The sequence below is a fragment of the Helianthus annuus genome, chromosome 15 (assembly GCF_002127325.2).
Source record: "Helianthus annuus cultivar XRQ/B chromosome 15, HanXRQr2.0-SUNRISE, whole genome shotgun sequence".
Lineage (NCBI taxonomy): Eukaryota > Viridiplantae > Streptophyta > Magnoliopsida > Asterales > Asteraceae > Helianthus > Helianthus annuus.
The window spans coordinates 31,564,642-31,579,892 of NC_035447.2; positions in this window are offsets into that span (position 1 = coordinate 31,564,642).

Here is a 15,251-nt window from a genome sequence, read left to right on the forward strand (position 1 = left end):
ACTGGGGACAAGCCCAAAGGATCGTATGTAAACTGGAGTATAGCCCTTACTGGCGACTATCCAAACTTAGTGACATGAAAATGTCAAAACCTTAGCTAACGTGAAAACGTTAGAAACCTTAGGAACGGATGTATGGTACGTCTACCATTATACGTAGGATCCTGGGTATAGCCAGTACGATGAGGTTGTCAGCCCAGGAAGTGGGTACTGGTCCCAAAGACGTGAACTATATCAGGATCATCGTGCGCTGCTGGCGGAAACTGGGGATAATCCCAAGGATAACTGGGGTTGAACCCAAGGATCTGTGGTGCTTTTGAAGATCTTTAACGATATGCTGAAGATACCTGAACTATCATAACTCAAATGGTTCGTGAGAAGAGGATGAAGGATACATGATCCTTATCCTTAGGTAAAAAGTAAGGAAATGTAATAGTTTTAAGATAGGGACATTACCAGAGTAAGGATCACTGACATCACCGGGATCCTTCGAGGATACTTCAATGTAAGGATCACATGCTTGAAGGATCATGTTCACATAAAGTATCTCTTTAAGTGAACAGCATTCCAGGCTCTTGGTAACAAATTTCCTTCCATGGTTAGCAATCTGTATGCCCCCTTTCCTGCTTCAGCTTCAATCAAGTAAGGGCCTTCCCACTTTGGTGCTAACTTCCCATCAGCAGGATTAATAGTGTTTTGGAATGCTTTTCTCAACACCATATCTCCGACTTGGAACTTCCTTATCCTAACATTTTTGTTGTAAGCACCAGCCATTCTTTGTTGGTAGCTTGCCATCCTTATCCTAGCCAGATCCCTGATTTCCTCAATAGTATCCAAATCCTGAGCCAGGATTGTAGCATTCTCTTCAGGATCACGAGCACTTGTTCTAGCAGTTGGGATCACCATCTCTGTTGGGATCACTGCTTCTGCCCCAAATACTAAAGAGAAAGGTGTTTGACCAGTGGCATTCTTGGGAGTTGTCCTATCAGCCCATAGGACATAAGGTAACTCCTCTGCCCATTTTCCCTTCTTGGATCCTAGCTTCTTCTTCAGATTGTTGATGATGATCTTGTTGGATGATTCTGCTTGGCCATTGGCTTGTGGATGAACTGGTGTTGATGTTATCATCTTAATTCCCCAACTGTCACAAAAGTTAGTGGTTCTGCTTCCTTTTGTAGATCACTACTGAAATCAGCCACAAAGTCAGCTAGTGCTTGGGATTTGATGGCTGTCCTAGGCTCGTATCTTATATCATGGGCACTAAGCTTTACTGCCCACTTAGCCATTCTTCCGGACATCTCTGGTTTCCTGAGGACATTCTTGATTGGAAAATTAGTTCTAACAACAATAGTATGGGTTTCAAAATAATGCCTTAACTTAGTTGATGCCATGATTAATGCAAGAATAAGTTTTTCGAGGTGTGAGTACCTGGATTCGGCATCATGTAAACTCTTACTTACATAGTAGATAGGATATTGTGTACCTTCGTGATCCTTAACAAGGACAGCACTTACAGCGGTTGAGGATACCGCCAGGTATAAGGATAACACATCTCCTTTTTCGGGTTTTGATAATGCTGGTGCTGAGGACATATATTCTTTAAGGGCTTGTAAAGCATTCTCATGTTTCTCAGTCCATTCAGACTTCTTGTTCTTCCTTAGGATATCGTAAAATTCTTTACATTTTTCTGAGGATTTTGATATGAACCTGTTTAGAGCTGCTATCCTGCCTGTTAGCCTTTGCACATCCTTAGCATTGGCAGGGGACTTGATGTTCACTAGTGCTTTAATTTGCTCCGGACTTGCTTCAATGCCCCTCTGAGTTACCATATATCCTAGGAATTTACCTGCCTAAACGCCAAAGTGGCATTTTGAAGGATTAAGCTTCATGTTATAATTATCAAGGATATCAAATGCTTCTTCCAAATCCCTTAGGTGATCCTCAGCTTTCTTTGATTTGACTACCATATCATCTATGTATACTTCCATAGTTTGTCCAATTTGATCTTTGAACATCATATTCACCAGCCTTTGATATGTTGCACCTGCATTTCTTAATCCAAAAGGCATGGCAATATAACAATACAAACCTGTTGGGGTCATAAAGGCTGTATCCTCTTGGTCAGATGGTTCCATCTGAATTTGTTGGAATCCAGATGATGCATCCATAAAGGTCAACAGTTCATGCCCCGCTGTTGTATCCACCATGGAGTCAATGTGGGGTAATGGGAAAGGATCCTTGGGACATGCCTTATTCAGATCAGTGAAATCGACACATACCCTCCACTTTCTGTTTTTCTTTTGGACAACAACCACATTGGCTAACTGTTTTGGTTAAAAATCACACAAGGATAATGTAACCAAACTTTATGTAAACGGGGTATGATGCTTGGTTAATTATAAAAGTAAAGGATCACTTTTGTGAGAAATATGCAAAGACACAATGATTTATACGAGGAAAAAGCCCTTGATCAATGTATGATCTCCGGCATAAAAAACCTCGGGTGATGGCAACTACCGATCACCAACTTCAATTTATAAAAAGTATGGTTACAACTTCGGATGATAATGAGCTGAGTACAAGGATCACTATTGTTTCGAGTGTCTAAGCGTGTGAGAATTGTGTTGTGTGTTCTTCCGAATGAGGAAGAGTGGTATTTATACAAGTGTAGGTGACCTATTTTAGGTAAAAAGACTAATAATCAGCTCATTACCCCTTTAGAAATAAAAGACAATCTAGCCTAAATTGTCGCCCTTAAATCATGCCAAGTTTCCATATCCTTTGCAACGTCTATCTCCGATTAAGCTCATGCTATAATTGTGAAGACGCATCCTTTAATTATGATGTTAAGAACGGATCCTGCTAGATGTTCCTGCAAAATAACATAGAATTAAACGAAGGTAACTGTTAGTATGAGGATCCTACAATGGTCCGTGATCCTGATCCTGAAGTCCTGCCGAGGATCACTATCTGCCAAAGAAACAAGGATCACTGGTTAGGATCGCATGTAAGGATCATGTATAAGGATCATGTACATAAAAATCCAGCCCTAACAATTGCCCCCAAAATATAAGGAGTTTATTGTAAATTAATGAGTTATATTTTGCTCTGATCTTATCTTCAACGGACAACTCGGATAACTAGCCGTTATAACCGGACTAGCCGTTGCGATCATTACGTCACTGAGGTGACATCCCTGCAAATCATGATTATAAATAGGAGATAGGGTGAGGATCGATTTGTATTTAAATTCAGGATATACTCCCTTTATAATCTCCACCGAAGATTGATCAGGTATTCTCTTCCTTTCTTTCTTCCTTTTTCTGCTCTGTTTTTTCTGCTCTTGCTCTGTTTTTATTCTGCTTCAAATATGCTGCTCCGAAATTCTCCTCATAAGGATCACAAGAAGAGCAGTCCCTTGAAAAGCCAAGGGATCATCAAGGACTCTCCTACTGAGAGATGCTGTTACACCGACGCTCTCATTGATAGGATCCGTCACTGTTTTCCGGCGGATACCGTCTTTAAATCTTTTTCTCCTACCGCCCTAAGTGATTTTATCTCCGACACCTGGGTGGCTTTTCCTGCAACTCCGTTCACCATAGGATATTCGTATCCTTTTCCAGCCTTCACCCAATCCTTCTTTTCCTTAACCGGCATCTCTTATATCCAAGCCATGCCGATGATCTGGAGGGTTCTGTATACCTTCGAGAGGATCATCGAGCAGAAAGGGATTGACCTAGGGATGGTGGAGCTGGCTGAGCTTTATGATCTTACCACGTTCGGTTCTCATCGATACTTGCTGAAACGGAAAGCCGGGGAGGATCACCCTGTTTTTAAAGTTACAAAGAATTATACAAATTGGAAGCGACGCTTCTTTTTTGTCAGAAGGGATACCATCCCTCATGGGAAGGATCTGCCCAAGGAGTGGGCCACTCATGGTAGGATAGAGGATCCTCGAAGGATCACTATCAGACTTGTCTCTTATGATGAGTATCACTAATGTCTTTTTTATCTTTTGTGCAGCTATATCCATTGCTCATCTTAAGTTAACCCCTGCTGCAAGAGAAAGAGTTTTAGCCTTTAAAAAGCTTGATCCTGAGGTCAGAAGTTTCCAAGTCACCGTCCAAGATTCACAAGAAGTATCCTCCGCATCTGCCACTATGTCAAGTAAGTATCCTTGTAAGAAGTAAGTTATATGTAAGATTGTTTAATTAGTAAGGGAACTTATCTTGTTTTTGATTGTGTAGGCGCTGGAAAATCTGCTAAGTCTGCCAAGTCTGCCTCCAAGTTCGGGATAGATGATCTCGCCAATGTCAAGTCTTCGAGAAAGAAGACTTCTGTTGCCAGTCCTTCAGCTTCAGCCCCTAAAGCACCTATCCGGGGTAAGGGAAAGAAGAGAGAGGCTTCTGAAGATCTCCAGGGATTTCCCCTCCTCCGTCAGCAGTTCCTTGATTATTTCGACGAGGTTAGGATCACTGCCCCTGTTGGTTATCTTGACAAGTTTAAGGATCACCTATGTCTGATGTTATTTCCTGTTTTTCTCGTAGAAATTCACCGAAATGGAGACTTATGTTAACCAAGTCGAAGATCAGGATCGTCAAATTGCCGACCTCCAACAGATGGGTGTGCTGAAGGATCTCAAGATTGCCGATCTTGAGAAGGGGCTCCGGGCTACTAAGGATGAGGCTGTCAAAGCGTTGATCAACTTTGACTATGAGAAGCATGATATCACTCAGGATGCTAAAGTCTCTGCCGCGATAGCTATGTACAAAGTCCAAATGCAGATGGCTGCGGAGGCTCAGGATCCTGCCTTCGATAAGAGCACATGGGATGTTGAGGGTTGGAAGGCAAGGCTGGCGGAACTGGAGGACGAGGATGAAGCTGAGGATATCCCAATGCTGGAGGGTGGTGATGCTGACAAGGATCAGGGCGGAGAAGCTGGTGGTGATGGAGCAGCAAAGGTGTAAGCTGCATGATTGGGCGATGATGGATATTTGTGACTAGGCCGGAGCCCAATTTTTTAGGTTTGGTGGTGGTTTTTTTGTGGTTGTTGATGGTTTGTGAACAATTTATGGTCTGTAATCTTTGAACAATAGTTTTTAAGGTTGAGGATCCTGGATCCTTTGAACAGTAGGTAGGATTTACAAAAGGTGGAGGGATCCTCTGTTTGGGGGATGAAGCCTTTGTGATCCTGCCGCTTTTAATTTCCTGCACCTGAGGATCCAAGTTAGGATCCTAACTTTCAATCAAGATAACCGTAGATTTTAAATGATAATAAGGAAAAGGATCCTTATGTGTTTAACTTTGAAAACCTGAAAAATGAAACATAACTTGGGACTAAGCCAATGTAAAAGATAAATTAGTAACTGGGGACATGCCCAAAGGATAATTGAGGATGATCCCGGAGGATCACTGGGGACAAGCCCAAAGGATAACTGGGGACAAGCCCAAAGGATAACTGGGGACAAGCCCAAAGGATCGTATGTAAACTGGAGTATGGCCCTTACTGGCGACTATCCAAACTTAGTGACATGAAAATGTCAAAACCTTAGCTAACGTGAAAACGTTAGAAACCTTAGGAACGGATGTATGGTACGTCTACCATTATACGTAGGATCCTAAATATAGCCAGTACGATGAGGTTGTCAGCCCCGGAAGTGGGTACTGGTCCCAAAGACGTGAACTATATCAGGATCATCGTGCGCTGCTGGCGGAAACTGGGGATAATCCCAAGGATAACTTGGGTTGGACCCAAGGATCTGCGGTGCTTTTGAAGATCTTTAACGATATGCTGAAGATACCTGAACTATCATAACTCAAATGGTTCGTGAGAAGAGGATGAAGGATACATGATCCTTATCCTTAGGTAAAAAGTAAGAAAATGTAATAGTTTTAGGATAAGCACATTACCAGAGTAAGGATCACTGATATCTCCAGGATCCTTCAGGGATACTTCAATGTAAGGATCACATGCTTGAAGGATCATGTTCACATGAAATATTTCTTTAAGTGAACCGCATTCCAGGCTCTTGGTAACAAATTTCCTTCCATGGTTAGCAACCTGTATGCCCCCTTTCCTGCTTCAGCTTCGATCAAGTAAGGGCCTTCCCACTTTGGTGCTAACTTTCCGTCGGCAGTATTGATAGTGTTTTGGAATGCTTTTCTCAACACCATATCTCCGACTTGGAACTTCCTTATCCTGACATTTTTGTTGTAAGCACCAGCCATTCTTTGTTGGTAGCTTGCCATCCTTATCCTAGCCAGATCCCTGATTTCCTCAATAGTATCCAAGTCCTGAGCAAGGATTGCAGCATTCTCTTCAGGATCACGGGCACTTGTTCTAGCAGTTGGGACCACCATTTCTGTCGGGATCACTGCTTCTGCCCCAAATACTAAAGAGAAGGGTGTTTGACCAGTGGCATTCTTGGGAGTTGTCCTATCAGCCCATAGCACATAAGGTAACTCTTCTGCCCATTTCCCCTTCTTGGATCCTAGCTTCTTCTTCAGATTGTTGATGATGATCTTGTTCGATGATTCTGCTTGACCATTGGCTTGTGGATGAACTGGTGTTGATGTTATCATCTTGATTCCCCAACTGTCACAAAAGTTAGTGGTTCTGCTTCCAATGAATTGGGAGCCATTATCACATACAATTTCAGAGGGAATGCCAAATCTAGTTATAATGTTTCTTTTAATGAAGGATATGACTTCCTTCTCCCTGACTTGAGCAAAGGCTTCAGCTTCTATCCACTTAGAAAAGTAGTCAGTCATGGCAAGCATAAATACTTTTCCACCAGGTGCTTTAGGAAGCTTGCCAACTATATCCATTCCCCATCTCATGAAAGGCCAAGAAGATGGTATTGGGTGTAAAAATTCTGCTGGCTGATGGAGGATATTGCTGTGTCTTTGGCAAGGATCACACTTCTTAGCATACTCTACAGCATCCCTTTTCATGGTTGGCCAGTAGTATCCTGTTCTAAGGATTCTTGAGAACAATGCTCTGCCCCCAGTGTGGTTTCCACAATCTCCTTCATGGAAATCTCTCAACACTTCTTCAATTTCAGGATCCTCGATACATCTCAAATATGGTCCTGCAAGAGATCACTTATATAATACATTATTCAAAATTGTGAATTGAGATACCTTAATCCTGAAAGCTCTAGGATTTTCTCCCATCGGAATCTCGCCGTGTTGCAAGTATTTCATGATTGGTGAGATCCATGATCCTGAATAAGATTGAGCTCCTTTACTAGGGATCACTGCAGTATCCTCTTCTATTTCCATGGCCACCTGATTTTCAATAGCGGGAGCCAGGATATGGATGATAGGGATACTTATATCTTCTGGAATCTTCAAGGATGATCCTAGGTTGGCCAATGCATCAGCCTCTGTGTTCTCCTCCCTTGGTACCTTTGTCAAGCTGAAAGAGACAAAAGAGAGTGCCAATTCTTTGACTATCTCTAAATATTTGGTTAGTTTTTCACCTTTAACAGCATAGGATCCATTAAAGTGATTAGTGATCAATAATGAGTCTACATATACTTCAAGATACTTTACCCCCATATCCTTAGCAATTTGTAAGCCAGCAATTAAGGCTTCATATTCAGCCTCATTGTTAGTTGCTTGGAACTCACAGGCTATGGAGTGGGGTATTATGTCCCTGTGGCGATTTTAGTAGTATCCCGAGTCCTGTGCCCTTGACATTTGAGGATCCGTCAGTGTGTAATATCCAAGGATCCTTGGTTTCATCCAGCTGCTGGACCTCCAATTCTGCTTATTTTTCTAGATCACTACTGAAATCAGCCACAAAGTCAGCTAGTGCTTGGGATTTAATGGCTGTTCTTGGCTCATATCTTATATCATGGGCACTAAGCTTCACTGCCCACTTAGCCATTCTTCCTGACATCTCTGGTTTCCTGAGGACATTCTTAATTGGAAAATTAGTTCTGACAACAATAGTATGGGTTTCAAAATAATGCCTTAACTTAGTGGATGCCATGATTAATGCAAGAATAAGTTTTTCGAGGTGTGAGTACCTGGATTCGGCATCAAGTAAACTTTTACTTACATAGTAGATAGGATATTGTGTACCTTCGTGATCCTTAACAAGGACAGCACTTACAGCGGTCGAGGATACCGCCAGATATAAGGATAACACATCTCCTTTTTCCGGTTTTGCTAATGCTGGTGCTGAGGACATATATTTTTTAAGGGCTTGTAAAGCATTCTCATGCTTCTCAGTCCATTCAAACTTCTTGTTCTTCCTTAGGATATCGTAAAATTCTTTACATTTTTCTGAGGATTTCGATATGAACCTGTTCAGGGCTGCTATTCTGCCTGTCAGCCTTTGTACATCCTTAGCATTGGCAGGGGACTTGATATTCACTAATGCTTTGATTTGCTCCGGACTTGCTTCAATTCCCCTCTGAGTCACCATATATCCTAGGAATTTACCTTCCTTAACACCAAAGTGGCATTTTGAATCAAGGATATCAAATGCTTCTTCCAAATCCCTTAGGTGATCCTCAGCTTTCCTTGACTTGACTACCATATCATCTATGTATACCTCCATAGTTTTTCCAATTTGATCTTTGAACATCATATTCACCAGCCTTTGATATGTTGCACCTGCATTTCTTAGTCCAAAAGGCATGGCAATATAACAATATAAACCGGTTGGGGTCATAAAGGCTGTATCCTCTTGGTCGGATGGTTCCATCTGAATTTGCTGGAATCCAGATGATGCATCCATGAAGGTCAACAGTTCATGCCCCGCCGTTGCATCCACCATGGAGTCAATGTGGGGTAATGGGAAAGGATCCTTGGGACATGCCTTATTCAGATCAGTGAAATCAACACATACCCTCCACTTTCCATTTTTCTTTTGGACAACAACCACATTGGCTAACCATTTTGGATATTTTACCTCTCTGATCATACCTGCTTGAAGTAATCTCTCTACTTCTTCTTAGATAATGGCATTCCTTTCTGGTGCAAACTTCCTCCTTTTTTGATGGATTGGTTTGATAGACCTGTCAATGCCAAGTTTGTGAGTAATAATATCCTTAGATATACCTGTCATGTCTTCATGTTTCCAAGCAAAGGTAGATTTTCTTTTTTTTTTTTTTGAGGAAGGATATTATGGCTTCTTTCATTTCGCCAAGGATGCCTGACCCGATACAGATTTTTGATTCAGGATCACTAGGATCCAAGAGGATTTCATCTACGTCTCGTTCCCTCGCCTCCAAGACTTTTCTCGGAGGATACTGTAATTGCTATTGCTCCCTTGGCTTCGAGGTTGGCTTCATGGATGAGGTATAACAATCCTTAGCCTCCTGCTGATCACTGTCGATCTTAATTATCCCCCATGGGCTAGGGAGCTTCACACATTGATGGTAGGTGGATGGGACTGCTTTCATATCATGTATCCAAGGCCAGAGTTTTCTTCGTTTCTCCACTGAATCCTACAAGCACGGAGGATCTTGGTGTGATGTCCGATTCCGGGATACCCATTTTCTTCAGAACATCAAGCTGGATAATGTTCACTGAGCTTCCTCCATCGATAAGGATCCTGCGGACAAAATGGTTAGAGATAAAGAGAGTAATAACTAAACTATCATGGTGAGGATCCTGGATGTTAACACGATCATCCTCATCGAACGTTATCATCTTTCCTTCTGAGACACTTGATGTTCTAATAGGTCTTTCTCCATTATCCATTTTTGACTCCTTTGCATGCCTCTTGGCCGCCGAGAAGGATGCACCACAGATGTCTGATCCTCCGGAAATAAAGTTGATCACTTGTGCATTTGCCGGAGGTGCTGGAGCCTTCTCAGGGATCCTTTCAGGATCCTGAGTCCCTTGCTTTTTTCTTCCCAACAATTCTTTTAGATGCCCCTTACTCAGCAGGTATCCAATTTCTTTTCTTAAAGCTATGCAATCTTCAGTTAGATGCCCGAAATCCTCATGGTATGCACACCATTTTGACTTGTCTTTGGTCCCGGATGGTTTATCACTCTTCCTGGGCCACCTAGCTTTCTCTCCTAGATTCTGCATTGCAAGGATTAGTTCATGATTGTCAACAGAAAAGCAATATTCTGAGATTGGAGGATAATCTTCATCATCCTCTTCTTGGTCAACGGCATGCACGTTCTGGTTGTCATATCTATGGTAGGATTTGAACTTATTGCCCTTGAAGGAGGATCCTTGCTTCTCTTGTTTTGAGGATCCTACTTGTCTCTCCTGGATCCTCTTGTCATCCTCTAGTCGGATGAACCTGAGTGCCCGAGTTCTTACTTCATCTAGGTTCCTGCATGGTGTCATAACAAGATCATCATAGAACAAGGAATCCTTAAACAGTCCCATTTTGAAGGCTTCAACAGCCGTAGCCATATCCAAGTTGGGGATGTCCAAGGATTCTTTACTAAATTTAGTTATATAATCCCTTAATGATTCGTTATGATTTTGAGTTATCCTGTATAAATCACTAGTTAATCTTTCAAATTTTCTACTACAAGAGAATTGGTTATTGAATAAATTAACTAAATTAGCAAATGAAGTAATAGAGTAAGGGGGAAGACTTAGCAGCCATTTAAGAGCTGATCCAGTAAGAGTGGATCCAAATCCTTTGCATAGGCATGCTTCCTTCAACTTTTCAGGAATAGGATTGATCTCCATCCTTTCCCTGTATTGTGCTATGTGCTCCTCAGGATCCGTCGTACCATCATACAGCTTCATAGTAGGGATATGGAACCTTTTGGGTACCTCTGCATCACAAATTGGTGGTGCAAAGCGAGATACCTTATGGCTTCCATCTGCAATTTCAGGGATAGGCTTGACTACTCCTGGAACACTCGAGATCATGTCTTTTAGCTTTTGCAACTCCCTGGCCATAGCATGATTGATACCTGTATCCTGTATGAATCCATGGTTAGTGGCAAGATAGTTATTTAAAGTGTTACCTCCCGTTGGGTTCAAGTTAGGAACAGTGGTTGTGAATCCAAATTGTTGGGATTCAGGGATAATGGAGAGACCAGTGGAGGCTATGGTCTGCATTGGAATGAAATCCCCTTGATGGACATCCGGATTTCCTGTTTGCAAACTTTTTAGGGATCCTGGCATCGGGAAGGATCCTGGTATCTGAGATGATCCTGGAACAAAGGAGGATCCTTGAACCTGGGATGATCCTGGAACAAAGGAGGATCCTAGAACCTGGGATGATCCTGGAACAAAAATAGGATCCTTGAAATTGCTGTGCTCCCGGATAGACTCCTGAATTCACGAAGGATCCCATATGCTGAGGATAGGATCCCGCTGGCTGAAAATGTGAGCCTGATGTCTGAGTCATTGCTGCCGACTTGAGGTGCAATCCTCTTGACTCTCCCACAATTTGCACGTCTGGGACTCCCGATGGCTGAGAAGTGATCATTGGAGTATCAAAGCTCAAGGATTTGGGCATCAGTGGGGAATGATCCTCTGCCGCTTTCTTTTGTCTTTTAAGATCTCCAATTTCCCTGAGGATCCTGTCATTAGTTTCATCCTGCCGCTGCATGCGATCCTTCATCTGCAAAATCAAAGCAAACACATCACTAGTACTGGGAACAGAAGAATTCATAGAAAAAGTGGGAGTTGGTCTTTTCTCAGCATTTTTCTGAGATCCTGCCGGTGGTGGAGGCAGAGTGGTCTGGGATGAGGTGACTGCAGACATCGCCGTGGACGTGTTCTTCAATGATGAAGCCATGTAACTCTTTGAAATGATTTCGAACAGAAGGTTTTCTTATGAATGAAGCACCAATTGCCCCACGGTGGGCGCCAAACTGTTTTGGTTAAAAATCACACAAGGATAATGTAACCAAACTTTATGTAAACGGGGTATGATGCTTGGTTAATTATAAAAGTAAAGGATCACTTTTGTGAGAAATATGCAAAGACACAATGATTTATACGAGGAAAAAGCCCTTGATCAATGTATGATCTCCGGCATAAAAAACCTCGGGTGATGGCAACTACCGATCACCAACTTCAATATATAAAAAGTATGGTTACAACTTCGGATGATAATGAGCTGAGTACAAGGATCACTATTGTTTCGAGTGTCTAAGCGTGTGAGAATTGTGTTGTGTGTTCTTCCGAATGAGGAAGAGTGGTATTTATACAAGTGTAGGTGACCTATTTTAGGTAAAAAGACTAATAATCAGCTCATTACCCCTTTAGAAATAAAAGACAATCTAGCCTAAATTGTCGCCCTTAAATCATGCCAAGTTTCCATATCCTTTGCAACGTCTATCTCCGATTAAGCTCATGCTATAATTGTGAAGACGCGTCCTTTAATTATGATGTTAAGAGCGGATCCTGCTAGATGTTCCTGCAAAATAACATAGAATTAAACAAAGGTAACTGTTAGTATGAGGATCCTACAATGGTCCGTGATCCTGATCCTGAAGTCCTGCCGAGGATCACTATCTGCCAAAGAAACAAAGATCACTGGTTAGGATCGCATGTAAGGATCATGTATAAGGATCATGTACATAAAAATCCAGCCCTAACACTAACCATTTTGGATATTTTACCTCTCTGATCATACCTGCTTGAAGTAGTCTCTCTACTTCTTCTTGGATAATGGCATTCCTTTCTGGTGCAAACTTCCTCCTTTTTTGATGGATTGGTTTGATAGACCTGTCAATGCCAAGTTTATGAGTGATAATATCCTTAGATATACCTGTCATATCTTCATGTTTCCATGCAAAGGTAGATTTTCTTCTTTTGAGAAAGGATATCATGTCTTCTTTCATCTTGCCAAGGATCCCTGATCCGATATAGATTTTTGATTCAGGATCACTAGGATCCAAGAGGATTTCGTCCACATCTTGTTCCCTTGCCTCCAAGACATTCCTCGGAGGATACTGTAATTGCTATTGCTGCCTTGGCTTCGAGGTTGGCTTCATGGATGAGGTATAACAATCCTTAGCCTCCTGCTGATCACTGTCTATCTTGATTATCCCCCATGGGCTAGGGAGTTTCACACATTGATGATAGGTGGATGGAACTGCTTTCATATCGTGTATCCAGGGCCTGCCAAGGATAACATTGCAACAAGATAAACAGTCAATAACACAAAATTTTTGATAATTATGTAATCCTTCCACGTAGATTGGGAGTTTGATGTCCCCCAGAGTTTTCTTCGTTTCTCCACTGAATCCTACAAGCACGGAGGATCTTGGTGTGATGTCTGATTCTGGGACACCCATTTTCTTCAGAACATCAAGCTGGATAATGTTCACTGAGCTTCCTCCGTCGATAAGGATCCTGCGGACAAAATGGTTAGAGATAAAGAGGGTAATAACTAAACTATCATGATGAGGATCCTGGATGTTAATGCGATCATTCTCATCAAACGTTATCGGCTTTCCTTCCGAGACACTTGATGTTTGAATAGGTCTCTCCCCATTATCCATTTTTGCTTCCTTTGCATGCCTTTTGGCCGCCGAGAAGGATGTACCACAGATGTCTGATCCTCCGGAAATAAAGTTGATCACTTGTGCATTCGCCGGAGGGGCTGGAGCCTTTTCAGGGATCCTCTCAGGATCCTGAGTCCTTTGCTTTTTTCTTCCCAACAATTCTTTTAGATGCCCTTTGCTTAACAGATATCCAATTTCTTTTCTTAAAGCTATGCATTCTTCAGTTAGATGCCCGAAATCCTCATGGTATGCACACCATTTTGACTTGTCTTTAGTCCCGGATGGTTTATCATTCTTCCTGGGCCACCTAGCTTTTTCTCCTAGATTCTGCATTGCAAGGATTAGCTCATGATTATCAACGGAAAAACAATATTCTGAGATTGGAGGATAATCTTCATCATCCTCTTCTTGGTCAACAGCATGCACATTCTAGTTGTCACTTCTATGGTAGGATTTGAATTTATTGTTCTTGAAGGAGGATCCTTGTTTCTCTTGTTTTGAGGATCCTACTTGTCTCTCCTGGATCCTCTTGTCATCCTCTAGCCGGATGAACCTGAGTGCCCGAGTTCTTACTTCATCTAGATTCCTGCATGGTGTCATAACAAGATCATCATAGAATAATGAATCCTTAAGCAGTCCCATTTTGAAGGCTTCAACAGCCGTAGCCATATCCAAGTTGGGAATGTCCAAGGATTCTTTACTGAATTTAGTTATATAATCCCTTAATGATTCATTATGACTTTGAGTTACCCTATATAAATCACTAGTTAATCTTTCAAATTTTCTACTACAAGAGAATTGGTTATTGAATAAATTAACTAAATTAGCAAATGAAGTAATAGAGTAAGGGGGAAGACTTAGCAGCCATTTAGGAGCTGATCCAATAAGAGTGGATCCAACTCCTTTACATAGGCATGCTTCCTTTAGCTTTTCCGGGATTGGATTGATCTCCATCCTTTCCCTGTATTGTGCTATGTGCTCCTCAGGATCCGTTGTACCATCATACAGCTTCATAGTAGGGATATGGAACCTTTTGGGTACCTCTGCATCACAAATTGGTGGTGCAAAGCGAGATACCTTATGGCTTCCATCTGCAATCTCTAGGATAGGCTTGACTACCCCTGGAACACTTGAGATCATATCCTTTAGCTTCTGCAACTCCCTGGCCATAGCATGATTGATACATGTATCCTGCATGAATCCATGGTTAGTGGTAAGATAATTATTTAAAGTGTTACCTCCCATTGAGTTCAAGTTAGTGAATCCATATTGCTGGGATTCTGGGATAACGGAGGGACCAGTGGAAGCAATGGTCTGCATTGGAATGAAGTCCCCTTGATGGACATCTAGACTTCCTGTTTGCAAACTTTTTAGGGATCCTGGCATCTGGAAGGATCCTGGTATCTGGGATGATCCTGGAACAAAGTAGAATCCTTGAAACTGCTGTGCTCCCGGATAGGCTCCTGAATTCATGAAGGATCCCATATGCTGGGGATAGGATCCTGCCGGCTGAAAGTGTGAGCCTGATGCCTGAGTCATTGCTGCCGATCCGAGGTGCAATCCTCTTGATTCTCCCATAATTTGCACATCTGGGATTCCCGATGGCTGAGAAGTGATCATTGGAGTATCAAAGCTCAAGGATTTGGGCATCAGTGGGGAATGATCCTCTGCCGTTTTCTTTTGTCTTTTGAGGTCTCCAATTTCCCTGAGGATCCTTTCATTAGTTTCATCCTGTCGCTGCATACGATCCTTCATCTGCAAAATCAAAGTAAATACGTCACTAGTACTGGGAGTATA